The 27,674-nt window shown below is 48.5% G+C and overlaps 1 long non-coding RNA gene across 3 annotated transcripts in view; it reads right to left on the minus strand.

Annotated features, from left to right (window-relative positions):
- The window catches only part of LOC138525845 (uncharacterized), a 341,157-nt gene that overhangs the window by 243,887 nt on the left and 69,596 nt on the right, over positions 1-27,674 (minus strand). For all 3 annotated transcript variants that reach the window (XR_011283454.1, XR_011283452.1, XR_011283451.1), the window contains exon 2: positions 4,480-4,601. This is a non-coding gene — a long non-coding RNA (uncharacterized lncRNA). The remainder of the gene's footprint in view (positions 1-4,479; positions 4,602-27,674) is intronic.

The following is a 27,674-nucleotide window of genomic DNA, read 5'->3' on the forward strand; positions in this document are numbered from 1 at the left end:
TCTAGCAAGCATGTATACAGTAACCAGTGGCCAACAGGGATATTACTGAGTACAGTTCCACAACCTGCAAAGAAAGCGGATATACAGTGAGAATATCTCTGTGCCAGTCCTTCACAATTCACACCCTAGCTAACCGGCAGTCGAGTCCCTAAGATTAGTGGAGCCTTGAGCTCAAAAGTACTTTCTATGCTGCCGCACACAATCGTGTGGTTAAGTCAAAATGGGGTCTCTTCAAGGGGCTGTAGCAACTCAGGAAGGTGGGTGAGGCAGTGAAGAATAAGTTCCACTATTCGAGGAGGGTCTCCCCAAGAGGGCAGCACAGTATCCAAGAGTGGGGAATAGCTCAGTAGCGCAGGCTACCTCGATAAAGAAGAGTGGCCCTCCGGGAACACTTGTGCGTACAAAATGCAATGATGCACCAGGGGCCACCACTGAGGGTTGCAAGTACTCACCGACCCTCGGCACACTCCAAACCAAACTTCAGCAGTCGAATCCACTTTGGTCGCAGGTTCAAATCCTGCAGTTGCGTGGCTCTGCGGCTTTCAGGGGCTGCATTTCAGGAATTATTCTGTGGAGGGACAGTGACAAATTTTCAGCTCTTGTGGAAGGGATCAGGCCAGTTCTGCTGCAGTCAGTCTGAGGGCACAGCAGCAAGGCATCCACGAAGTTCGTCACTCCAGCTATGCGACACGGTGACCGTGTATGCTCGGGTTCAGGCATACTCTCCTAATACCAGACCTAGGAATGCCAGGTATATGAAACTCGGCGCGACTCGGAAACTCGAGACGGCGGCGGTTCCAGGACAAAGGTCCCGTACAAGCTGGTCAGTTCACTTGGCGGTCCAGGATCACTTCCGAAAAGTCTTGATTGCAGGTTAAGTTCGAGGTGCTTTCCAATGGGCCAGAACGCAACCTGGAATGGGTGTAAAATGCCTTCTCTTATCCAATCGTATTTCTGAATTCATTGTAGCTATGTATTTTGGCTGCTTGATCTGCTAGCACATTTCCTACAGAAATATGGTCCTTACCTTGAGTATGCAATTTACATTTGACCACCGCAACTTCATCAAGTAGCTCAAGTGACTCAATAAGTGAAGTAGTTTTGCATGCATTACCAGAGAGTCGTCTGCCTTAACAAAACCTCTCCTTTCCCATCTTTGAATTCCTGAATGTACTGTTGACACAACATAAGCAGAATCCAAATAAATCCTAACACGTTGTCTACATGCATGAGCAAGCGCTAGAATTATTCCAGCTAATTCTGCTGCTTGGGCAAACAAATGTGATGGAAGCGAAAAATGCTGAACTACAAAATATTGTGTATCTTTTTCTTCAATTACTGCAGCTCCAGTATACCTGATCCCTGATCATAACTGGATGACTTAATGCCACCAAAGCTGATTTATCGAACGCAAATCCTGCTGCCGCTAGAGATTGTTCACATGGGAATGACCGCTGCAAAACCTGATTCAATGTACCGCTGTAAAATGCCAAAGGCTTGTGGCCTAAGGTAGTTTTCTGAGTCAGTACTGCTGTCATAACTTTTCCTTTCGCATGGGAAAACAAGTAAAACATTTTCGTATAATCGGAAAAAACGAATACTGGAGATGGCACAATAGCCTGTTGCAGCACACAAAATGCCTGAGTTCCTTCCTCTGAGCAGACCAAAGGCTGACCCATCTGAGCTGCTTCAAAATACTTAACAAAGTCTTGATGAATGTAGCATAGTCAAAAACGCAGAGCCTACAATAATTACAAAGCCTCAAGTATTGCTACATCTCTATCGTACTAGGTTTAGGAGTTTTGTGAACAGTCTCTATTCTGTCTGATGTCACAGCTCTGCCTATCACAGAAATCTGCTGACCAAGGTATACCACTTCAGATTGTCAAAACTGTAATTTCACTTTGTTAAATTTATGATCCCTTTCTGCCACGGCACATAAAACAATGAGTCTGTCTTTCATGCAGGTTTCTTCATCAACGCTGCACAACAGCAAATCATCAACATATTGCAAGAGAACACTTGATAATGGAATATTAGCTAAATCCATACGGATTGCCCTATTAAATGTACTTGGTGACTCAGTACCCTTCGGGCAAACAAGTGTAAGTGCTCCCCTTTAAATGTAAATGCAAACAAATACTGTGAATCAACATGCAACGGAATGCTGAAAAATGCTGCACAGCAATCAATAGTCGAAAAGTACTTTGAATCTGATGGGATGTCTGCCAAAATAGTAGCTCGATTCGAAATGACATGAAATTGTGCTTCCTCAATCAAATTAATAGGCCTGAGATCTTCCACCATCTTCCAAAAAGTAAGCTGTGCCTTTCTTTTTCTTTACTGGAATATCACAGGATTGCATGGAGAGGAAGTCTGATATATCACTTCCTGCTTTTGTAAATTTCTTATGGTATCCGCAATTCCCTCTTCCACTTCCCTAGACATTGGATATTGTCTAACTCTGGGCAAGTGAGCCTCTTAATTCAAAGTAATCTTCCCTGGTCCTATTCCCTTCCACAGACCCACTTCATCTGGATATGTAGTCCGCAGATGTTGTGGTACCTGTGCAAGAATCTGCGAACATTTCTGTTTCTCATGACAATTCATCTGACTTCCTGTGCTTGATCTAACAATCGTCTGGAGTGTAATTTGACAATGCACTTGCAACACTTTGCTACATTGCTCATCTTCTACTGTCACATAGTCTTCAAAATGAAGACTCAAGACTCTTCAGGTTGTAATATCTGTGATGCTTCAAGTTCTCTCAATCCAACATTAGGCTGCATTTGAAGAACTGCAACCTACAACATATTATTTTCCTCTGTCCCTTGCACCGACACCCACGAAGTAACACACAACTGAGAAAGAATCACCATTCCATTTGTACCATTCTCATGTTCTTCGACCGAAATCAACGGAACAAAAATGATTTGCGCAGGTACCCGAGTCATCGCCTCCACAATACATCCTGCTTTCTCAATCTTCGATATTATTAAAGACTACATATGAAAAAGAATTCCAACTGATTGAGGAACACCAACTACCTGAGTCTCTACAAATCCCATCCTTGCCTGCAAACCATATAGTTCTGGGGTTTCACAAATCAACCCTTCTTCTGTGCAAGTAATTGTCATGTTCAACTTCCCTAGTAAATCGCTTCCAAATAGATTCCTTGTGACAGAGGAGCATACAGTAAAGGAGCTGTGACAGAATTATCACCCAAAGCAACTTCTGGTTGTGTGACCGGAAATGAATGTATAGCCTCAGAGAAACCTGTGTATCCATCACATTAGAAGACAGCGGAAACCCACCCTCCCTCACACAGGAGCGAGTACCTGCTTGTCTGTTAGAAATGAACACATTTGTCCATTTACTGAAAGCTAAACTATCAGTTCTTTCTTCAGATTCGTGCTAACTGTCCTAAAGGCCTCCCCGTGTGCTGTCCTATGTCATCTGTGCAAAGAGATTGCCTCCTCCCACGGAAGGCATTCACTGATCTCGCTGACGCGGGGGAGCCTGGGGGTTCCATAGGGAACCTGCTCCCCTTGTCTCGTCTGCGACAGTCGGGTACGACACTCTCTAGCAAAATGACCCAGCTTGTGGCAGTGCCAAAATTCCAAATGCAGCCTAGACATATTCCTCCCTCATTGATACACTTGTGGCTGCTGTGATTGTATGCCTGGATTAGGAAAGTAACTCCCATGCGTTTCTCTACCCGTCCCTCTTCCTGCCTGGTATTTTATATCCTGTAGCTACTTTTTCAGTAGCAGGATACATAGAACCTAAAGATGTATCTTCCCCAATGTCATATGGAGGGGAAGCAGTGGGTTCTATGATACTATGTATTTCAGTGTTGTGTGCATGACATAGCGTATCATCCCTATGCTCCTCCCATAAGGATGAGGGGGGGGGTAGCTCAAGAGAAACGCATTTGTCTTGGAAGCACTACAACGCTGTGCCACACAAGTTCGAATCCCGATCCCACGCTTAGAAACCAATCTCTGGTATGAAGCACATTGTAAAAACAATTATAATTATATAATATAATTTTAAAATGCGCAATCGTTTTTCCCTTGCTGCACAATATTTTCGTATTTTACTTTTATTCGTCATGTGAATTTACACTGCCTTTCTAATGGTACCATTTTGAATTCCTGGGACCGTACTTTGCGGGAGAAAAAGTTCATACAGCTCCCTTATTCTTTGCCTAAGCAAAAAAACGTGTGGCGGCTCCCTGATCTCCACTTAAGCATAGGAGAGTTTGGTGGGTCCCGTATTTCGAATTGTCATCAGCCACGCATTACTTGCAGAATTGACACCTTTCATTCCCTTTGAAACACGTTCTCCGTCTCTCTGATTATATCGAAACCCAGGTTCCCACCTCCTGTGTGCTCCACACCCTTCTTTTCCCAAACCCCAGGTCTCCCAAAATTTGGAGTTCTCAGGCTTTTAGCAAAATCTTGGTGTCTGGCTTACCTTTAATTTCATGCGCACCAGAACTCGGAGGGCAGAACACCAGCGGCGGGTATCCGGGAAGCGAAGGTTGCCACAGGAAGATGCAGGAATCCTGGCCTCCTACCTGGCTGATCAAATTTGTACTGGAATATTAAAGAAAACACAATACTATGAGACGGAGGCCTGTGCTTCAAAGAAGTTTTATTGCATTTCATTTCGGCCAGGAGGATTTGCTTAACTGTGTGGTTAACACAAATGACTCAAGGTAGTATGAAGACATCATGAAGCAAGACACAGACAACAGATTCAACTTTATACTTCGTTTTATTTAATTTAAAAGGCAGGGTGGAATTAGGCTTCACTTGCCCTATGCTAAGGTGGGATTTCCCTACCTAAAGAAAAGTAAGGGTAGTCTGTGTCAGAATGTCCAACTTAAGTCTGTCTGTGCTAAAACCTATACTTGCCCTCACAACTAACTGTATACAAAGTGTAGGGATGTCGGTCTCAAAAGAATAGTGTTGAACAAAAGGTTTTGAGCTTCTTCCAGTTCCTGGGTTAGGATCAGCTTTCCCTTCCTCAAGTTAAAAAAAATAGTTCTCAAAAGTCTTTTGACTCCCTTCCCCAAGAGCTCAAACCTTCTGGCTTCCAAAGTAGCACAGTTCCTTCCAACGCTTTCCAAGTCTGGGGTTTCTTTCCCTGAGAGTTCAAACTTCCAGCTTTCAAAATCAACAGTTATTTTTCTCAATTTCAGTTTCTCAAACCAAGATGTAGCAACACATGAACTTGACTTCAAATATGCTTTCATTAGCTTTTCACATATAGGGCACTCGGTGTAGGCACGGTTGTCGGACCACACGGTCCACCCATTACAGGTCACGCAACCTTCCTGCTTTCATGAACATTTAGCCACTAGTTCCATCTGACAGTGATACTTTGTTGATTCCTCAGTAGCATAGGATCCAGACACTGTTCTGTGGCGGCTTTAGCCACCATGCACTTTGTTCTTGGTTGTACTTCTCTGGTTCATGCCAACACAACTTTCTCTTAATTTGCGATGCGTAGGCCCCTCTAAGTTTCCATCTTCGTACCTCCTTAATATTCTCTTTACTTGTTTCACACTTAGTACTGCTTGACTCTTGTTTCATTCATGAACATTTAACTGACTGCATTCACAAGTGTTTTTAACACCTTTTTACTCTGCACTGTATTCACAACAGCTTTCAACATTTCTTCGCTCTGTGCGGTATTCAGAAGTGCCTTCAATCTGTTGCTCTTCATTCGATTTGCAATAATGTTCGTTCTGGCATTCAACAGTACTTTAACTTATTTCACCTTTCACTCTGCAGAAGCATAGGACTTTCTTAAACATTACTGAAGCGCCCCGGTCAGAGTGTATATTCGCTCTACACTCAGTGGTCGCACACACCAGCATTCTCCCGTTCGGCGTTCTTCGCAGCAGGCTTCTGCAGACTTCTGCTTCTTCAAACTCTGCCTTTCTCTCACGTTATGCACCGCACGTACCACCCGCTTTCCTGACTTTTCTCGGCTGCGGTCATGGGAAGCTCCACTGCTTCTCCACTCCAGACCCGCTTCGGCGGATGGCAGGACCTCCAGACCCTCGCACAGCTGTGAAGGCATCATAAAGCAAGACACAGACAACAGATTCAAAGTTCAAATAAGAAAGTCTTTATTTACTTAAATGTCAGGATGGTTTAGGGCCTAACGTTCCCTATACTAAGGTGAGATTTCCCTACCTAAATAAACGAAGGATAGTCTGAGTCAGTAAGTTCAACTTAAAAATCTGTTTGTGTCCAAAACCTGTTCTTTCCCTCACAACTAAAGCTAAGCAATGTGTAGGGATGTCGGCAACCAAAGTAACAGTGTTCAAATGAAAGTTCTGAGCTGCTTCCAGCTCCAGGCTTACTCTTGGCTTCCCTCCCCAAGTCCAAGACAGTTCCAACCAAAGGGTCTCAGGGTTCCCTTCCCCAAGTGCAACACAGTTTGGGGTTGCGCAAGCGAGCTGACCAGGAATGTCGGACTCCTTGTGAGCTCTGCTCACCGGCTCCTATTAATCCTGAATACATAGACCTCAGGGCTGCCCGAGTGGTAGCAAGTGTGCCCGCAGTGTGTGGCTGATGCGAGGAGCACTTTGGGGAAGAAAGAGGAGGCAGTGTTGCAGGCGGACGGTGTCGGCGGACTGTGGGGGACCAAGCCATGCTAACTGGAGGCAGCTGCGAAGACAGACCGCGTCTGCTGGTGTGGGGACAGTCTTTGCATGGATGTGAAGTGGAGAGGAGGCCACCCGGCCCATTTGATCTTCCGGCGGGTGGAGTGGAGACCTGGAAGCCCCTAGGACAGAGGTCTTCAAACTGTGGGACGCAAAACAAAAAAAACAAAAAATTACAAACATTTATTATTATTATTTTTTTTTTTTTAGTTTGCAGGATATGGGCAGGGGCGGCTCACATGGTAAGACTGGACCATAAAACAGCTCAGGCACCAATGAAAATGTGTCCCGCAGTTGCAAATGAATATTCATTCCTTTAGGCACAGAATGTTTGAATAGTAGCTAAGGGGGTGTTTTTTGTTAAAAGGTAAGCAAATTGTGATATTAAAGAATATTTATTCAGCAACAATGGTCAAAACTACTAGCTGCGTAGTGAAGTAACTCATCAAACTGGCCTACATTGGCCAAAAAGAGTGACCCGTTTTGACTGTCCTACACTAGCATTTTGTGTTTTTGGTACGGGCGTTGCCCTAATACCCTATAGGCCAGTCCGAGCCTGGCAGCTCATCCATAATGGGCTTGTCAACCCAGTGGCCCACTCACCCATTATGGAGGAGCCGAGGAGCCATCCCAGTGAAACCCTGAGTACACCCTCAGCTGCTTTTTCCAGCTGAGGGAGTGCTCCTGGGCTGGCTGAACTGTCAAAGGGAAACACTGTTTCCCATTGACAGCACAGTACCCCAGCCGCACATGCTCACTGAGCTATGCAAGGCTGGGGGCGTTTTGCTTTGCCAGCCTTACATAGCTCATTGGAAATGCTGGCTGGGGCACTTCATGTCTGTATGTGTGAGGGGGAGCTCCTGCACCTCCTCGCACATACAGACAGAGCAACCTGGAGTGGGGCATTTCAGCACCCACGCGCAGGTCCCTGCAGAAGGTATGTTTATGTTCATTTATTTTTTATTTAAATAGTGTATGGATGCATGCATGCTTGTGTTATGAGTGTATGGTGATGGGTGCTCGTATGAATGATAGTGATTGCTGTGTGAAGGTGTTTGTGTTTATTTTGGTCCGTTGAGCTGATTTTCTTTATCTATCATAAATGTCCAGTCAAAAATGCCATGCTTTCCCCCTTCGCCCCCCCAGCGCCAATTGTAAACATTTTAACCCATTATTTTAAAAAAATAATCACTGTGGAAAACCCCCCGAACCCCACTGCCTCGCTGCGCTCAGTCGCTATGGCATTTTTGTGGGAAAAATGTATTCCCCTCCACTTAAAAAATTCACCAGCTTCCACTGGCCCTTGGACTGTGTTGGGAACATGTTGGGGGGAGCCCAGGGTCTGTGATGGGGTGGAGAGAGCCCAGGGACTGGGTAGTAGTGGTATGAGGGAGCCCAGCAACTGTGATGGGAGCAGGTGGGGGAGCCCAGGGACTATACTGGGAGAAGGGTGAGGTGACAGCGCAAAATAGTTCATAGCCGATTGTACATACTGTCCATTTGGCCATTTGGGGGGTGGGGGGGCGCCCTGCCCAAATTTTGCTCAGGGGGACCCAGGCCAAAAAGGTTTGAAGACCTCTGCCCTAGGAGAACCAGAATGAGAAGGGAGCCCCAGGCTTGAAGTAGCCCCTGGGCGCTGGTGAGAGGCAGCAGTGGGGACGGCCCCCCGATGGACAGGGCCCAGAAAAGGGGCTGGGCAGTGGGAGTGACGCTGCAGAGCACAGATGGCGTGGGTGGCAGCATTGGGAGCCTTCCAGCACCGTACGCTGCATCCGTTATTAATCAGGGGTGCTCCTGGATCTTGTTGAGGGCCTGTAGCGCTGCAGGGAGCAGCGGGTCGGTGATGTGCACCACAACCAGTGATCCTCCCGGTCTGGAACCCTGGCCTGAGGAGCAATAGCGAGGTATAGTGGGTAGCGGGCAAAGGCAGTTTGGAGCCCACCTGCTGCCACTACAGAGAGTGCTTAAGCCTCCGAGGAACAGCAAGGCATGCCAGGTGGCAGGCAGCAGACGTTTGGAGGCCACCTGCTACTGTGTTGACTGGTCTGGAGATTGCAATGGTGCAAGGGTCCCCCGACCCACGAGACAGCATACCACCGGAAGGTGGCGGCACCTTGAGGCTTACATGCGGCTCCCCCATTGTGCTCTGGCTGGCCCGGTGGAGGGCGGCTCCCTCGAGATTGTGGTGTACGCTGACCTGGTCCTTGGGCAGCAGGTGGTGGTCGGAGGCAGTGTGGGGGCCTGCCGGTCGTTCCTAGCCTGGGCTTAGTTGAGATGGTGCCTGGGGGCTGCACCAGATTGTTTGATTGTGTAATCTAGACTGGCAGGGGAATTGTTGGTGCTGCTGGTGACGTGCAGGGGAGGTCCGGCGCCCCCCCTGCATAGTCTGGCCTGGGGATGCTCTGTTGGTAGTGGACAACAGCAGAGTGCTGGGCGATGGCCTTTACAGTAGCTGGAATTGTCTTCTAATGAATTGGAATTGCTGGGGGTCTCTGGCGGCCAGAGTCTGCTCCCTTCCTGGTCTGCTGTTGGTGCATTGAGACCCATGATGGGGAAGACTGACAAGTTGCAGAAAAAACTGAACTTTGAGGGATGCTCCTCATCTTGAACTCCCTGGGTCATGTCTCAACCTGGGGCCCCACAGCTGGTGAAGACTGCTCATGAGGCAGTGGCCCGGGAGCCGGAGGTGGATATCGAGGCAATTCTTCTGGACCTCAAGTCTGGGATTGGTGGGTTGGATGCCAAACTATACTCACTCTCATCTAAGGTGGACATGCTGGAACATAAATTGGATAAGCACAGCGACCGACTTGATGAGGTGGAGTATAGGATGTCTGGTGTTGAGGACAGTGCAGTGATCCTCACGGCCAGGGTCTTGGCCTTGGTGGGGCAGCTCAAGGCAGTTTGTGCCAAGAATGAGGATTTGGAGGGCCGGGCCTGCAGAAATAACATCTGACTGTTTGGGATTCGGGAGCATCAGAGTCAGTTTAAGATGGAGGAAGTTTTTTAATCCCTGTCCAGAGCGGTCTTCCAAGACACAGAACTCTCCTCATTGTTTGTGGTTGAGAAGGTGCACGGCATACCAGCCTCTAGTCCGTTGCCGGGGGGCCCTCCGCACCCCATTATAGCCCGTCTGTTAAATTATTGGGAGCGTCATACTATCGTACCGCTGGCTAGGCTGAAAGGAGATCTACAATTCGATCGGGACAAATTCCATGTGTTTCATGACTTTTCTGCGGCGGTGCAGGCGTCCAAGAGGTCCTTCATGGGATCTAGCGCAGACTCCGAGACAATTATATACAGTAGTCCATGTTGTTCCCGGCGAAGCTGAACATTCAGCACGCAGGGAAGACTCAATTCTTTCTGTCCCTGGAGTCCGCCAGCTCCTTTCTGGGTGGGATTGGCGGGGCACATTGGCTGAACCATCAGCGTCCCCGGAACGGCACCAGGAATCACGGCACAGAGGACCAGAAGGACCCCTGAACTCGGATGAGCCCTGGGTTAGCCTGGGCTCAGCCTGAAGGGCTGGCTCACGGCCATGGTGGGGTATCTGCGTGGTTATCCTTTAGTCTATGCAGACGGGAGTTTCAACTCAGGTGGTTGATGTATCTTTTTGGAGCGGGCCGGCTCATCTTGGGCTGGCACTAGCGCCCAGACTCAGCATGGCTACTGGTTGTGTTCTGTTGGGGTGGGGCAACAATGGGTGGGTTGGGGATGTCCAGGAGTGGTGTGGGAGGATGGTGGGCTCTGAAGGTGGGTTGCAGGACAGTTGTGGTCTTGCTCTGGTTGGGGGTGGTGTTATGCTGGATCTGGATGGAGGTACTTGGAGTGGGTGGGGAGTTGCACATGGAGGTGGTGGGTGGGAGTGGGGGGCTAGGGTGGTGCGGTAGGATGGGCGGGTCTGTGTAGTTGATCTGTTTGGAGTTCGTATCCTGCAAGGTGACCCGCTGGCCTACAACAGTATGTACACATGGCTAGCTTTGGCTTGTTGGGATGCCCCTTAGAGTAGCTACCTGGAACATCAGGGAGCAGGGGGAACAGCCCTCTAAGGTTAGGAGGGTTGTGCATCGTCTCTGCAGGCACATCATGGAGGTGGCCTTTGTTCAACAGTCATCTTGCCCCCGCCTCAGAAACCCTTTGGGTGTCCCATTGGGGAGGCCACAGGTATTTCTCATCCTATTCATCTTATGCGAGGGGTGTGGCTATACTGATCACAAAAGGGACTAAGTTTTGCTTGAGCTCGGCTTGGGCTCGGTGGCGCGGGATGATGAGGGGGCCCTGCTAGTCTCTGGCATCCTGCAGGGGGTGAAGGTTGGTCTTGTAAATCGTAGGGGCCGAATGTGGACAATGCCAACTCCTTCGATTGAGTGATGGTTCAGCTGATGCACTGTCAGGACGTGACCATAGTATGGGCTGGGGATTTGAATCTGGTAATGGACCCCCTGCTGGATAGGTCTGTAGCTGGCCGGGGCTCCCTGTTCAGGGCGAGGTATGACCGTTCTGCATAACTTACAACTTGGAGGGACTGGAGGGCGAGTCCACGGCGGACCCTAAGGTGCGGGCTGAGCTGCGGTGGGAGTTGGATGCACTCCGGGAGAATGTGGACCAGGAGATTGTTTCTTGGCGGAGGCCACATGGTTCGGCTGTACGGTCAGGGACTGAAAGCCTGTGCCCTGCTGGCCCAGTTTCTGGTGGCATAAAGGAGGCCCCCGCACGTCGAATGCATTCGCGACCCCCAGAACACGGAGGACCTGCAGCGTTACCCATTAGATTAGAGTTGTATTGGGTGTACCCCCGCTCCATGAGGCGCCTAATCGCAAGCTTTCCTTGGAGGAGATTTTAGCAGTGATTAGGGAGCTCCCTGGGTGCAAGTCTCCAGGCCTTTCTGGAGAGTTTAATAAGGTGTACGCCCCATTGTGGCTCCTGTTTTGCTCCGGGTATATAGTGAGTCGCTCATCTCGGGGACACTTCCCCCTTCGCTACGGGAGGCGGATATAGTTTTATTACACAAGATGGGGAAGCCGGCCGAAGAGTGCGCAACCTACCAGCCAATCTCTTTGATCATCTAGACAATAAGATCTTTGCCAGGGTGCTGGCCAATCGGTTTCTCCCCTTGATGCCAAGTCTTGTGCTGGCTGACTAAGCAGGCTTCATGCCCAGTAGGAATATGGCATATGGCTTGCGTTGCTTCTTTGGGGTCTTGGCCACACTGGAGCCAAAGCAGCGGCGGCCGCGATTTCTTTGGACGACAAATTCTTATATGCGGTCCCCCGCTCAGGCTCGGCGCCTGGTTTATCTGCCAGGTCTCTCTTCTGTACGTTAACCTGATGGCGAGAATTATGGTGGGTTGTTGATGGCCAAGAGCTTTGACATGGGGCGGGGGACACGGTAGGTGTGCCCACTGTCCCCGCTCCTTTTTGCTCTGGCGATGGAGCCGTTGGCTGCCATGCTGAGGGAGCGACACATACAGCGGGGACTGTAGTTGGGACGCATGGGCTGATTCTCTATATGTAGATGATGTGGCCCTCTTTCTCACTGACTCCGAGTGCAATCTGGGCCCAGTGATGCAGGAGGTGATTAAGTCTGGGACATTTTCCGGCCTGAGGATTGATCACAGCAAATCAGCGATCTTTCCTCTCATGGACGGGACCAGGAGAGTTCACTGATGAGTTTGGCCTTCATTGGTAATCTTCCGGGGTAAGGTTCCCGGTGGGGGAGGGGGTGTGGGGCGTCAGTTGATTTGTCACGCGACCACAAGAAGCTGCTTCGGGACAACTACGGCAGGGCGGTTGGGTTTCTCCAGGATAAGGTGGTGAGGTTGTTCTCCTGAGAGCCGGAGCGAGGCAGCTGGGACCACGCCATTGCTCGTTCCCTTGGGCCGTGTGCTGGGTCAAAGGGTGTCTGAGGGGCAGGTGGTGAGACCCTGACCTCAGCCCTGCATATCCTGGAGGGGCCGCATCTCAACGCAACACTGCCTGGTGTGTTTTGGGAAGAATGTGAGAGAAACTCGGGAGCATGCATTTAGGTGAGAGCGGAGCGGGAGAAGGGCGCGGACAGTAAAAGAGGCAATGAATTGAAAGGAAAGAAAAGTATAGAAAAGCTGAAAGCAAGAGCGAAGCAGAAAGTGTAAGGTTGACAGAACAGAGCAGAATGTAAAGCTAAAGGCAGAACGGAGCAGAAAGCGAGCAAAAGACAGATTGGAGCAGAAAGTAGGTGAACGTAAAGAAAAGCAACAGTGCAATTGTGCACAAGGGTGCAAGTGACCCGTAACAAAAAAGGGGGTGTAAAGATGGCACAAGAGTAATGAAGGAAAAGTGCCAGAGACACAATAAAAGGAAAGGCAAGTGTGCACAGAGAGGAAATAAAAAGTAAAAGGGTGCAGGGAGTGCCCGAAGTGACAGAAAGAGAAGAAAGAAATACAGAGAGGGGTCATAGGTGGGAGTGGCGCTGAGGAAGAGCCAATACCCTGGCGTTTTCTAAAGTCTCTGACTTCACCACGTAAGTGAATATGTGCAAAGAACTGTACGCAAAAGGCAAGGTTCATCCTGACAACTTGAATTGAGCTATTGAATTTTTGTTTAAAGCTGGAAAGAGGCCTGAGCTTGGGGAAGGGACCCCTGAGAGGCCTATCGGAGAAAGCAAAGTGAATCTTGATTAAACTGAACTGTAATATAGTTTGTTTTGTGTTGAAAGCTGGGAGAGGCCTGAGCTTGGGAAGGGAACCCTGAGAGGCCCAACTAAGTTGGAGACTTATTGGTTGTCTTTACATTGTTGAAAGGAGTGAAGCTTGGGGAAGGGAACCCCAAGGAACTCAGACACTGAAGGCATTTGAAATTGCTGCAAGGGCCCTGTGGAGAAGGTCTTGCGAACAGCCTTGTTGATTGAACTCATTTTTGTGACATTACCAAACTGCACCTGCTGAGAAGGCCACCTGAAACCAACCTTGGTTTGCCACTTTTTGTTGAATTCCTATTTTCCTTTTTAAAAAGACATCCTATCACATTTTTGTAAGGAGTGAGGGCAAGCATAGGTTTAGACACAGACAGACTTTTATTTTTGACTATTAGACAGTGACAGCCATTAGAAACATCAGTTAACGGAACCATCTGTTTAGAGTTCGGGCCAGTCAGGCATTACACCAACCCAGGAACCTTAGTAAATAAAGGTTTTAAAACTAACACCTTTGAGCCTGTGTCTCTCTTGAAACCATGCCTGTGTCACAGGGTTTATTACTGTATGGAAATGGGGGATACCGCGTCTCACCTAAGGGCATCCCCCTACCCAGGTGGTCCTCCCTCGCCTCTCCACCCCCAGGGTCAGGATCCAAAACGATGGCCCTTCCCTGGCCACCTGAGTAAAGGATGTTGAGGAGAATGTAGTGAGAATGTCCTCGGGTTACCCACAAGCCAACCACGGCTATGGCAGAGGGTGAAGCACTGAGAATCCTCCTGGTCTCCCTCAACCCTCCAGCGGTAAACGCTAGTAGGTCGTGGGATTCCAGGGAAATCCTCTGGAGAATAAAACCCTGGATGTGAAAGGCAAGCTCGCTTCCTTCTAGACCTTCAGGGTCTACTTCAGATCTCAAGATGTCCTTCTGTACTGAACAGGCCTTCTTGGATATTACAGAGGCCCTGTAAAGACAAGAGAGGGAATTGGTAAATTTGGTAATTGCCCTGTCACTGAGCTGTCAGACTGCCCCTTACCTTTGCTAAGGGCGTATGTGGGATTGCTTCCTGAAGATACTCTTCTCTTTTAGTAAGATGGGAGAGTTCTCAATGGAAGGGGTCTCAAATGAAGAAGAGGGGGATTAGATGAATGGTAGTGGAAAGAAAAATAGGAAATGTTTATGCTAACTTCTCTTACTGGTGGGAACTGATAGAACGCCTCGGAGTATCTCCGGACAACAGCTCGGCGATGGCAGACTTCCTGGGCTGGAGAAAGCTGAAGCGGTTGCCTAAATACTTGGGAAGCGTGGTTGTTAAAGAATGTGTCAGAGGCGAATGGAGGCAGATTTGTGGAGCCGTACAATACACTAACCCCTAATAACTTCAGTGCACGAATTCTATCTTACCCGTGTGAGAGGAGTCCGATGCTGGGAGCTTACTGTTAGTGTAATTCGGCGATGACCGAGCACTGCCGTGGTTGCCATGGAAACCTTTGCTCGTTTGTGATATTCTGCAGAGTGCAATGCGAAAGGTAAGCGAGAAGACTACGATGTGTGATAGTTAATGATTCGCCTAAGATCCGACCCCTAGTGTTCACCTAGTTGGAAGGATGTTGGAGAGGGAAAGGATATAGCATGTAGTTTGTCGCTGGAGTTAGGATTGCATGTGAGCGGTCCGGTGACTGCAGAGAGGAAGCACAATGTTAATAGGAGAAGGATAGAAAGACAGTAGGAATGGAAAAGGGCTGACCCTGGATAGCGAATTTAAGAGTATGATCTACGGGGAGCGTAGCAACACAAAGGAGAACAAGCTTCACTGCTGGATATCCATGCAGAGACACTGGGGGTGGAGCCAACTGTTGGGTTTTACTTATTCTGGTCATCCCCTAATAGTGTGTGTGGGCTTGGAGTGTTGAATATGGAGTGTTGGCTGTAGAATGTTATTGTGTGAAGCTGCTCTGATTCCACAGAGAGTCAGTTGAGAACTGAAGTCTAAGAGAAAGGGGACCGGTGGATGCTTCTATCCTATGAACTTATCCTGTATTATTCCTAATGTACTGACCTGTGTTCCTACGAACTCACTAAAGCTACCTAAACTAAACAAGGTTCCTGAGTGGTTATTTCAACCCTAAACCTACATCTTAACACCAACCATGTGGAAACAGTGTCGGAGGCTAGAATGCTTCACAGTATTGAATGCGCCATCTTGGAAGGGGTCCTAGATATTAATCCAATCCGACGCCAATGGTGCCACAGTGACCATCGGTGACCATGAGACATAACCGTACCCTTCCTCTTGGGTGTCCAGCTTTTTTTCCTCTAGCCTGTTCCCCTAGCTTCTGAACGTCGGGCATTTTTATTATTCAGGTGTGTTAGGTGACCCGAGGTGTGGGTCGTTGAGTTCTCTTGCCTGACTTTGGAGGACTCCATTATGCAGACATGCCTGGTTGTTTCTCTGGTACACCTCCATAGGCCTATTCCTCATCTCAGTACCAGAGTGGGGTTTAAAATTGTCTTATTTAATAAAGCCTTTTCATCTGTGTTTTGCCTCTGATGTATGTGTGTGTCTGTGAAATGAGGATGTGTCCTCCTTGTTAGTCTCTTCCTCGTCCCAGTGTTAAAATGTTGTGCCACGGGAACAGATTGAAAGGAGAAGGGAAGGGGTTGACAATATCCCACAAAGGCTTTAGGGATAGAGGGCTCATTGGGAAAGGGGGGGGACACCGTGTCTCACCTAAAGACATCCTCTCCCCAGTCCCCAAGTTCACTCCACTCAGGTGATCTTCCACACAAATCCACCCCCAGGGTCGGGATCCAAGAGCAATGGCTTTTCCCTGGCCATCTGAGAGGAGGAGTTCAGGGGGAAAAAGAGCTGAGGACAACCTACGGTTCCCCACTTTAGTCAAAGGCAGCAGCTTTTATATACAGAAAAAAGAGGGCTTGTTAGTAATTCCTTGCATAGGGGTGCACATAGACAGAACCTACTTTACAATGGTTTATGATCAGTAAAGAGTAACGTAACAATCGTAGGTACACTTTTCCGTTTGCATGTCCTTGTCAGGAAGGACTTCCCTTGATTTAGTAACTATACCAAACACAGGTGAGCACCCCAAAGCTAGACCTTATGTCGCCCTTCCCCAACCCACAATCATTAACCTGATCCTCTATACAAAATGGATGTTCGCATTAGAAGAGAGACTAGACAAAAATCAAAATAGTGCCCATTTAACCAAGATGGCCAAAAGAGACAAGATGGCAGCTAAGATACATTGGGCCTCATTACACGGAAGGCGGTAATCCAGGGTGCTATTAGCACCCTGGACCATGCCGGTAAATTACCGGCACCGCCTTGGCGGAAAGGGGATTTACCGCCCCATTCCAAGGTTGGAGGGGCGGTAAATCCCCTTTCCGCCATTGCCCTTCCCCATTCCCATTTCTGCCCCATAGGGCTCTATGGGAATGGGGAAGGCGCTAATTACGGCACCGCAATTTTGCGGTGCCGTAATTAGCTCCGAGGTCCCTTAGCGGGTTGGTACTTAACGCCTGCAAGAAGCAGGCGTTAATACCTCCAACCCGCAAAGGGACCTCGTAGTACGGCGGTAAGGGTTAACGGTCACCGTTGCCATTAACGGTGACCGTTAACCCTTACCGCCGTCCGTGTAATGAGGCCCATTGTCAGAAACAGAAACTTAGTCGCCATATTTCAGATGTATCCCTTCTCTTCCCCCATTAAAGGAATAGTGCGCTCAAATATGTTATTGTCCTGAGCGTTCCGGCATGTGGTTTTAAGCAAACTGTGATCGATCGTAAAGACATTTCCTATACACCTTACCTTAGTTTTCCTCACTTTTACACATGTGAAATGAACGAGCGGGGTGCGGCCATCTTGTGCTACTCTTATCTGTTGCCGCATCGCCCAAAGTTCAACTACCCTTGCAGCACTAAATCATATCACCCATCCCTGAAGCTGACATCCCTAGACTTGTACAGCCCATTTCACAACGCGAATGCACGTCTCATGTCAACGTTCTCTGTATGCCAGCTAATGATGTGTCTCCATGGAAATGGCAGGACGGCTCTTTCCTCAACAAGTATAAACAGACCGCTTCTCATCAGACAACATCAGAGTTGCTTTTTCAATCGTTTCACTGCTTTTTTGTATAGCCTGTGACTCGTTTCACCTCTGTTCAGCTATCTTCGTTGATCGGAGGTCATGCAAAGAGATACTTGTACTAGCATTACTATCGATTCTAATTTTGTCATACAATGGCAACAATACAGCCCTACCAGTACGAGCCAGAGTATTCCAAGGCGGAATTAGTTGAGAGAGAAAGATGCGGAAACAATGGGGCATCGGATGACAGTTGGGAAGACGAATCACTGGATCCTGAGCCAGAGCCTAGTCTCATGGAAGACCTTTCCAGCTGGTGTACCTGCAATCGATGCAAGGTCATGCCAACCGAGGAGGAGAACTGCTGCTGCAGAGATAACTCTGGATGCATGGCCTACATATCGGAAGAAGACACACCTTCGCTATGCGTTACCAAGCTGCATGACTTCAGGGCAGCCTGCCTCACATGGTCCGTGTTAAGGATTATGATGGTGCTTATGCACGAACTTCGCAACAATTCGCCCTTGCAATCCAAGTAACGAGTAAGTGTACTCTAGATGTGATGTCACTTTGACCACCGAGGCCACTAACATTTCTTGTTTGTCTCCTATATTGTCGTAACTTTGATCTATCACTGCCAAATGAATGTAGTCTGGCCATTCAATACATCTCTCGCGCTATGGGGAAATCGTATTGATCATCTTAGGTGTCTTTCAATTTCAACTAAGAAACCATATTTCTCTGTGCCTCAAACGTTATGGATTGCATGGGGGTTCACTTTTGTAATGTGTTTACACTTTAAAGCCCAAGTTGATTGATCCATGAAGTAACATTTGTACGGGCAACTATGCCATAGGATAAATGATGCATTTTCAAGTAAGGAATGTACACTTATCAGGTTCATTTAAATACAGTATGTATGTTTCTCTTCCACAGGTGGTACAGGCTGGTGGCCTATCATTCCTTTACATGGTGGCTTCATGGGAGGCTTGGATACCGCATTCGACGACTAATACCCGCCTGTGTCGTTGGAGCCATTCGTGCCAAATTCCCCAGTGACAGCGGACAGAACCGGAGATTTTCCCACACTGTGCTGCAACCCGAAGTGTACAATGTGTAGTATATTTGTGCCATCAACATCAGTGTAACGATCACCTGACTCCCACGGAGACGCTGACCAGGTCTGGGCTGCTGCGGCCTCTTCTAAGGTGATGCGCAGGACTCAGAACACTGACTGGGCCGGACCCCTAAACCTCGCCTGTCTAATGCGTAGGAAGATCTTTCTGTAGATGGGGAAAAGGATTTTAATCACCTGCGGAGTGACGAGTCGAACCCCTCCTTTCCCCTTTTACTCTCTCTTCAAACCACCTCTGAACCTTCCCGTTGATTCTCACCTTAAGATTTGAAATGATGAGCTCTCCATCCTGCTTCTGGTGCAGGGGTGCGGTAGAATCCAGTTACTTCACTGGTTATTGGACGGGTATTCAGGTCCAGTTGCTTCACTGGTTTTTTGGATGAATAAGGCGCTTTCGTAAGTATATGACTTATTAAGTTCAAGGGTTGTTCTCCCTTCCTTTTTGGCCTTTATTTTCAATGGACTGCTTTTAGTCTTTTAGTGCAGGTGCAGAGCGAAGATTCCACGTAGAGAAGACAATTCGCTGTGGATAATTCAGGTGAGATTATGTTGGGGTGGTTTTTCTAATGTCTGTATGTTCACCCACTAATGCGCGTGTTCTTTTTTCCCCATAGGGGCCGGGGCACGGTACTGCCAAAAGGCGTGCCGACCCGAGATGAGGAAGGATTCTCCCCCACCAATCGCCAGGTAAGCCTTCTGGCAAATCAGTTTTTCCCCAATGTTTTCTCTGGCTCACCTTATGTTCTTCTCTTTTCCTTCCTAGGTGCTAGAATGCAGCGGAACGTGCGGATGGTCGTAGGAGTACGGAATTCCTTGTGGACAGGTGAGTTGAGCGCAGCGCTGCAACGAGCAACGCGAGGAATCCAAAAATAATGTCTTTTCCTTTAGGATCGTCGGCGTGTTGGCTCCGGATCCCATGCAATATCAGGTAATGTCCTTTATTCACCTTCTCTTCTTCTCTTCTTCCTTTTAGGTGTTCCAGGACTGAAGCAGGCGTGGCTGGAGTCAGGATGCAGGAGCATACACGGTGAGCGTCCAGCTGCTAGGAGCAGAGCAACGCGAAGCGTGAGCTGCTGTCTGGGCGTGGCTTAAATAGCCTCCAAAGAAGTCCCAGTATGTATCCTTCCCCAATCAGGTATGTATCCTTCCCTGACCACGCCCAATTGGCAAAATAGTCCCACAGGTAAAGTAGTTCCTTTCAGGCCTCAAAGAGGTCTGGATCTAGCAGCATGGTCTGCATCAGGTAAGTCCACCAAAAACACTCCCTTTATGAGCCTGGCGCCTAAGGCGCCAGGACTGATGTCCAAAATGAGCCTGGCGCCAAAGGCGCCAGGACTGTGTCCAAAGGGCTCCTATTTGGGGTTGCTGGACCTTCCCTTTGGTACCTGATGTGTGCTTCCGGGGCTGCCGGCTCTCCGGGAGTATGCATCATGACAGCACTCCCCCCTCCCCAAGGCCCCTCCCAAGATCGTTCTCTCCGGGGGTCTCGGTTTGTTCGGGAAATTCCGGTGGAACCTTTTGACTAACCGAGGTGCGTGCACATGGTCACTAGGCTCCCAGGATCTTTCTTGAGGCCCGTATCCTTTCCAATCTATTAAATAGTACAATTTGGACTTTGACACCTTGGAATCCAAAATGTTCTTCACCTCGAACTCGGGTTCTCCATTTATTCGGATAGGTTCTGGTGGCTTGATTAATCGGGTTCCAGGTTGCACCGGTTTCAAAAGTGATACATGAAAAACAGGATGAATACGCATATTAGCTAGTAGGTCGAGTTTGATGGCCACCGGGTTGATGATGGCCGTAACTGAGTAGGGCCCCACATATCTTGGGTTAAAAGTTCGAGGTCCCTAGAGCGATAAGTGTCTGGTAGCTAACCATACTTGGTCTCCTACTTGGTATTGAGGTGCTTCACTTCAATGTAGATCAGCATTCTGCTTGTACTTTCTCTTGGCTTGCAGTAAATGCGCAGTTGCTTCCTTGAAGGCTTGAGTTATTGTAGAATGTAGATGGTTTACGGCGGGCATTTCGAGGCATTGAGGTGAATCAAGGTCTGAGGTCCGAGGATGATGTCCATATATGGTATAAAAAGGGCTTTGTCCAGTTCCTGAGTGTATCGAATTATTGTATGCGTATTCAGCAATCCAAAGGATATCTTTCCAATTACTTTCTGATTGATGCAACATATACCGTAGATATTGTTCAAGGGTCTGATATGTTCTCTCAGTTTGACCGTCGGTCTGAGGATGGTGACTGGTCGACAATCTTACGTCAATTTGCGCCAGCTGACAGCACTTTCTCCAAAAATGGGAAATTAATTGGCTTCCTCGGTCAGAGACTAGTATGGATGGGAATCCATGTAAGCGAACAATGTTTTCCAGAAATTCCTTAGCTAGGACTGAAGCTGAAGGCAAGCCTTTTAATGGAATGAAGTGGGCCATTTTAGAAAATAAATCCACTATAACAAGGATGGAGTTATATCCACAGCAAGGAGGCAGGTCCGTAATAAAATCCAGTGACAAGGTGTGCCAAGGTGCTGGTGGAATGTCTAAGGGTTAAAGAAGACCAGCTGGTCTCCTCTTTTGTCCTTTGTCTCTTTTGCAAATACCACATGACATCACAAAGGATTTAATGTCCTTTCGCCAAGAGGGCCACCAGAATTGTCATTTTACCTTTTCTTCCGTTTTGGCAATCCCTGGGTGTCCTTCTACCAGGATATCATGATAACGAGAAATAACTAGTTCTTGTAGTTCTTTGTGTGGCAAAAATAGCTGCCCTTGGAAGTAAGGTAGGTCATCCTTAACAGTAAAGTTAGATCCCTTTAAAATCCAATCTTGCAAGGCTGTAGAGTCCAGGAGTTGCTTAACTCTAGTTTGAATGTCCTCCAGAGTTTGTAAGGTAATCATACCCAGAATTTTTTGTTCGGGAATTATTGGTACTGGTTCTGCGCTTGTATCTATTTCACCCATTCCTATTCGGGAAAGGGCATCAGCTTTACCGTTCTTGCTGCCAGGACGATAGGTGATTACAAAATCGAATTCAGCAAAGAACAAAGCCCATCGGAGCTGACGTGATGACTGAGCTTTGGCAGTTTTCAAATATTGCAAGTTCCGGTGGTCTGTGATCACCGTGATGGTATGTCTAGCGCCAAGAAGATAGTGCCTCCAAGCCTTAAAAGCGGATTTAATGGCCAATAACTCCTTATCGGTGATTGCATAGTTAACTTCAGGTGCTGAGAATTTTCTGGACCAAAAGGCTACGGGGTGTAGTTGATTAGATTCAGGATCTCTTTGAGACAGAACAGCTCCCATGGCTAAACTAGATGCGTCGGTCTCAAGTATGTATGGAAGATCCGGGCGCGGGTGTTTCAGTACTGGTGCCGAGGTAAATTTGGCTTTCAGCTCCTGAAAAGCCTGTTCGGCTTCCCCAGACCATTCGAAGCGTTTATTTTTCTTCAAGAGTGCAGTGATGGGTTGAACGATCCGTGAAAATTCCGGGATAAATCTGCGGTTAAAGTTGGCAAAGCCAAGCATGCTTTGTACGCCTTTCACAGAGCTAGGCTATGGCCATTGGAGGATGGCATCCACTTTTCGTGAATCCATTCGGACTCCTTTAGGTGTCAGGATGAAACCAAGAAACTCGACTTCTGTGGTATGGAAAACACACTTTTCAATTTTCGCAAATAGTTTTTGTTGGCGCAGTTTCTCGAGAACTGCCTTAACATGCCTTATATGTTCAGATTCCGAAGAGTAGTATATCAGAATGTCATCGATATATACGACGACACAAACATCTAGGAGTTCTCGAAGGACATCGTTCATGAAGTTTTGGAAGGCAGCAGGGGCGTTGCACAATCCGAAAGGCATTACTTGGTACTCGAATAGTCCATATTTGGTACAGAAGGCGGTCTTCCATTCATCGCCTTCTTTTATTCGCACCAGATGGTAAGCCCCCCGGAGATCTAACTTGGTATATATGCAGGCGTCCTTTACTTGGTCAAGAAGTTCGGAGATCAGGGGCAGAGGGTAACGGTTTTTAACAGTTATCTGGTTCAATGCGCGATAGTCGATACAAGTTCTGAGGTCGCCTTCTTTTTTTGGCACGAAGAACAGGGCCGAGGATGCAGGAGACTTTGACGGGCGAATGAAACCATTGGGCGAATGAAACCATTGGCTAGGTACTGATCTAAATATTGTCGCAAATGAAGATTTTCAGGTTCAGTAAGAGCATAAATTCTGCTACACGGGGGTTGCGCACCCGGTATCAGATCAATTCGGCAATCGTATGGCCTGTGAGGGGGTAGCGTGTTGGCCTGTTCCTTCTGGAAGACGTCTTGAAACTCCATGTACTCCGGCGGTAGCTGTAAAGTGACAGGGGTTACTGTAGCCAGGCCTATCTTTGGATAACAGGTTTGTGCGCAATCAGGAAAGGTTATCCTCTTCGCCCGCCAATCAATTCGAGGATTGTGTGTTTCTAACCAAGGGATTCCTAGAATTACTTGAAACTGCGGGGCCTTGATTACGTCAAACACAACATCCTCCCGATGCCCGTCCTGACCTACTAGTGTCACCTCTGCAGTGAAATGTGTTACTGGCCCAGAAGCAATTTCGGATCCATCGACTGTGGTGATGACTTCTTTAGTGGTTTTTGGACGAAGAGGGAGGTTGATCCTAGAAGCCAATTCATGATCCACATAGTTCCCAATAGCTCCACTGTCGATGTATGCCTTTATAGCATGCAACTGTCCAGGCTGTTCCGGATTCACAAGGATCATTGGCATGATGAAGTGCAAGGTCTGAGAGTCAGTTTTCAGGCTCGACAAGTGGACCTCTACGCTTGTCGGGCGTGGTCTTTTCCCGAATCCGGTTCCTTATGATTCTTATCCGCGGATCCTACCGGTTTTTTGGGTGGTTTCACCGGGCAATCTCGTAAAAAGTATCCAGAAGTCCCACAATAAAGACACAATTGCATCTGTCGTCTTCTTTCACGTTCCTTTTGAGATAACGGTCCTTTAACCCCTCCAATTTGCATAGGTTCAGTAACATCGGCATTCTTGGGGTTAACTTGGGTCTTGACTAACACGCGAGTCTCAAACTTGGACTGATCTGCTTTTCTATTTTGAAGCCTATGGTCTAATTGGACCACTAAGTCTATATATTCCATACAGTCTTGGGGTGGATTTACAACTTGGGCTAGAACATCTTTAAGTTCCCCACGTAGACCTCGATGAAATAACGTGATTCTCTTATCCTCTGGTCACCCAGTCTTCACTATCAACCTATTGAAGGTTGCGATATAGGCTAATAGATCCTGGTTACCTTGTCGTAAGGACAGAAGTTCGTTGTCCAGGGCCTGTCCCTGAGAGTGCCGAGCAAATAATCTTTCCATGCGTGTCTGAAAACCTTGAAAGTCTCAGAGTATCGGGTCGTCTTAAGTGACCAGTGGAACCGACCAATCTGCAGCGCAGCCGCTGAGATATGATAATACGAAGGCTACTTTGGTTTGGTCGTTAGGAAATGCCCCCGGTCTGCAAAGGAAGTGTAATCGGCATTGATTCATGAATACAGCAAATCTTCTGGGGTCCCACGCAAAACATTCAGGTGGGGCCAATGGCATATTGCCCGGTAGATTAATTTGCACAGGGTTGCTTGAAACCATTGGGGGGGGGAATACCCCCCGAACCTGGTAGAGGAGTTTGTCCAGCTTGACCTTGCAACAACTGCCTGGCAAGGTCATCAATTCGTTCCTTAGATACAATTAGTTCCCTCCTGAGAGCGTTTGTCTCCTGACGTGCGGAATGCACTTCGGCCCGTAATTCCCCCAATAGGTGGGCCAGCTGATCGGTTTCGGAAGTCTCCATAGCGTCCGGGTGGGAAATTGTAGGAAGGCTTTGCGTTCTGTAACGCTCACCTGACTCCCACGGAGACGCTGACCAGGTCTGGGCTGCTGCGGCCTCTTCTAAGGTGATGCGCAGGACTCGGAACACCAACTGGGCCGGACCCCTAAACCTCGCCTGTCTGATGCGTAGGAAGATCTTTCTGTAGATGGGGAAAAGGATTTTAATCACCTGCGGAGTGATGAGTCGAACCCCACCTTTCCCCTTTTACTCTCTCTTCAAACCACCTCTGAACCTTCCCGTTAATTCTCACCTTAAGATTTGAAATGATGAGCTCTCCATCCTGCTTCTGGTGCAGGGGTGCGGTAGAATCCAGTTACTTCACTGGTTATTGGGCGGGCATTCAAGTCCAGTTGCTTCACAGGTTTTTTGGATGAATAAGGCGCTTTCGTAAGTATATGACTTATTAAGTTCAAGGGTTGTTCTCCCTTCCTTTTTTTGCCTTTATTTTCAATGGACTGCTTTTAGTCTTTTAGCGCAGGTGCAGAGCGAAGATTCCACGTAGAGAAGACAATTTGCTGTGGATAATTCAGGTGAGATTTTGTTGGGGTGGTTTTTCTAATGTCTGTATGTTCACCCACTAATGCGCGTGTTCTTTTTGCCCCATAGGGGCCGGGGCGCGGTACTGCCAAAAGGCGTGCCGACCCGAGATGAGGAAGGATTCTCCCCCACCAATCGCCAGGTAAGCCTTCTGGCAAATCAGTTTTTTCCCAATGTTTTCTCTGGCTCACCTTTTGTTCTTCTCTTTTCCTTCCTAGGTGCTAGAATGCAGCGGAATGTGCGGATGGTCGTAGGAGTACGGAATTCCTTGTGGACAGGTGAGTTGAGCGCAGCGCTGCAACGAGCAACGCGAGGAATCCAAAAATAATATCTTTTCCTTTAGGATCGTCGGCGTGTTGGCACCGGATCCCATGCAATATCAGGTAATGTCCTTTATTCACCTTCTCTTCTTCTCTTCTTCCTTTTAGGTTTTCCAGGACTGAAGCAGGTGTGGCTGGAGTCAGGATGCAGGAGCAGACACAGTGAGCGTCCATCTGCTAGGAGCAGAGCAACGCGAAGCGTGAGCTGCTGTCTGGGCATGGCTTAAATAGCCTCCAAAGAAGTCCCAGTATGTATCCTTCCCCAATCAGGTATGTATCCTTCCCTGACCACGCCCGAGTGGCAAAATAGTCCCACAGGTAAAGTAGTTCCTTTCAGGCCTCAAAGAGGTCTGGATCTGGCAGCATGGTCTGCATCAGGTAAGTCCACCAAAAGCACTCCCTTTATGAGCCTGGCGCCTACGGTGCTAGGACTGATGTCCAAAAGGAGCCTGGCGCCAAAGGCGCCAGGACTGTGTCCAAAGGGCCCCTATTTGGGGTTGCTGGACCTTCCCTTTGGTACCTGATGTGTGCTTCCGGGGCTGCCGGTCTTGGACTGGCTCTCCGGGAGTATGCATCATGACAATCAGCAACAAAATAAAATACAAAAGAGCTTTTATGAATAGTTGTTTCAATTTTTCAGTGAATCAAGGACACGCTCACTTGTCTGAGGGACGTGAAAGAACGGTTGGTGCCCTTTTACGCTCACCTCCTCTGCAACAATCCATCCCCCCTCCATTATAAACAGCCAAGGTGCCAAACACCATGTACACTTCAAAAGTATCTTCCGCACAGGGGCCATTGTACCCACGTCCTCCCCAGACCCTGTGTCTCCAGGCTCCCCTCTTGCAGACCCCACCTCTGCAATCCACATAAGTGTGCCTCCCTTCAGCAGTGTTCCGGGCCTTTTCTGCACGCCTCATGCCCATCCATCCCCCCTCCACTATCAATGGCAGTTTGCACCTTTGCCCGTGCCCTCCCAAGGGGGCTGGCAGGGTGGGAACGGCCAAGGTGCCAAACACCATGCACACTTCAGAGGTATCTTCTGCACAGGGGCCATTGCACACATGGCCCCCCCAGACCTGTGTCTCCCGACTCCCCTCTTGCAGACCCCGCCCCCTGTAATCCACATAAGTGTGTCTCCCTTCAGCAGTGTTCCCGGCCTTTTCTGCACGCCTCATGCCCATCCAGCCCCCCTCAACTATCAATGGCAGTTCGCACCTTTGACCGTGCCCTCCCAAGGGGGCTGTCAGGGTTGGAACGTCCGAGGTGCCAAACACCATGTACACTGCAAAGGTATCTTCCGCACTGGGGCCAATTGTCATGATCTCTGCTTCCAAAAGGTCAGGGTTTTCCCAACTCCCTTGGAAGCAGATCCATAACCCAGGTTCCGAGTGCCAACCAGTCCCAATTGGGACCTTTTGGACCCAGTCCTGGCGCCAGTGGCACCAGGCTCATAAATATGCCCAGTCCCAGCGCTGGAAGCGCCGGGCTCATAATGCTTGGGTGGACTTACCTGCAGCAGACCATGCTGCTTACTTGCCTGCCAGTTGAGCCTCTGATCCTCTTCTGTTTGGAACTACTTTTCCTGTTGGGTGGGGCAGGAGCCACTCCCTAGATTCAGAACACTGGAACTCTTCTGGAAAGCAGGAACTCTTTTCTTACCTAGGCGTGGCTGTGGAAGGAGACACCTAAGCACTACAGGAGGCTATTTAAACCACACCCGATGGATGAATCTTGCTTTGCGTTATTCTGCATCCTCTGCAGCAGAACGCTCATCGTGTCTTCTGCATCTGATCCTGGGCCTAAGGAAAAAGGCTTACCATCCTGAATCCAGTCTTCAGCAACACCTATAAAGACAAGAAAGAACAGGTTAGCATTACGGTCTTCAGTGACAGCTCTTCACTTACCTGGTCCATCGGCTGTCACCAACGCCTCGCGCTGCATTCCGGCATCTGAAAGACAAAAGCTTACCAACTCTTCGCACGCTCCGGAGGCCTTCGCACTGCATTCCGGCATCTGAAAGACAAAAGCTTACCAACTCTTCGCACGCTCCGGAGGCCTTCGGCGCTGCATCCCGCATCTGAAAGACAAAACAAGGTGCGTTTAAAGACATTGGGGAACTTTAATACTCACGTGCCATTACTCCTTTCCACATCTAACCCAGTGGGTATTCCGGCACCCTGCAGCCGCTCCGAACTTGTACCTGCAAAATAAAAAGACAGTTAGAGCGCATCGTGAAGCAGGCAACAAGCGCTTACTTACGTGCTTCCAGGCGCTTCTATTCATCACACGGGCTCCATCTTCAACTCACTTCAGCCCGTCA

The sequence above is a fragment of the Ambystoma mexicanum genome, chromosome 7p, assembly GCF_040938575.1.
Source record: "Ambystoma mexicanum isolate Mex_15411 chromosome 7p, UKY_AmexF1_1, whole genome shotgun sequence".
NCBI lineage: Eukaryota > Metazoa > Chordata > Amphibia > Caudata > Ambystomatidae > Ambystoma > Ambystoma mexicanum.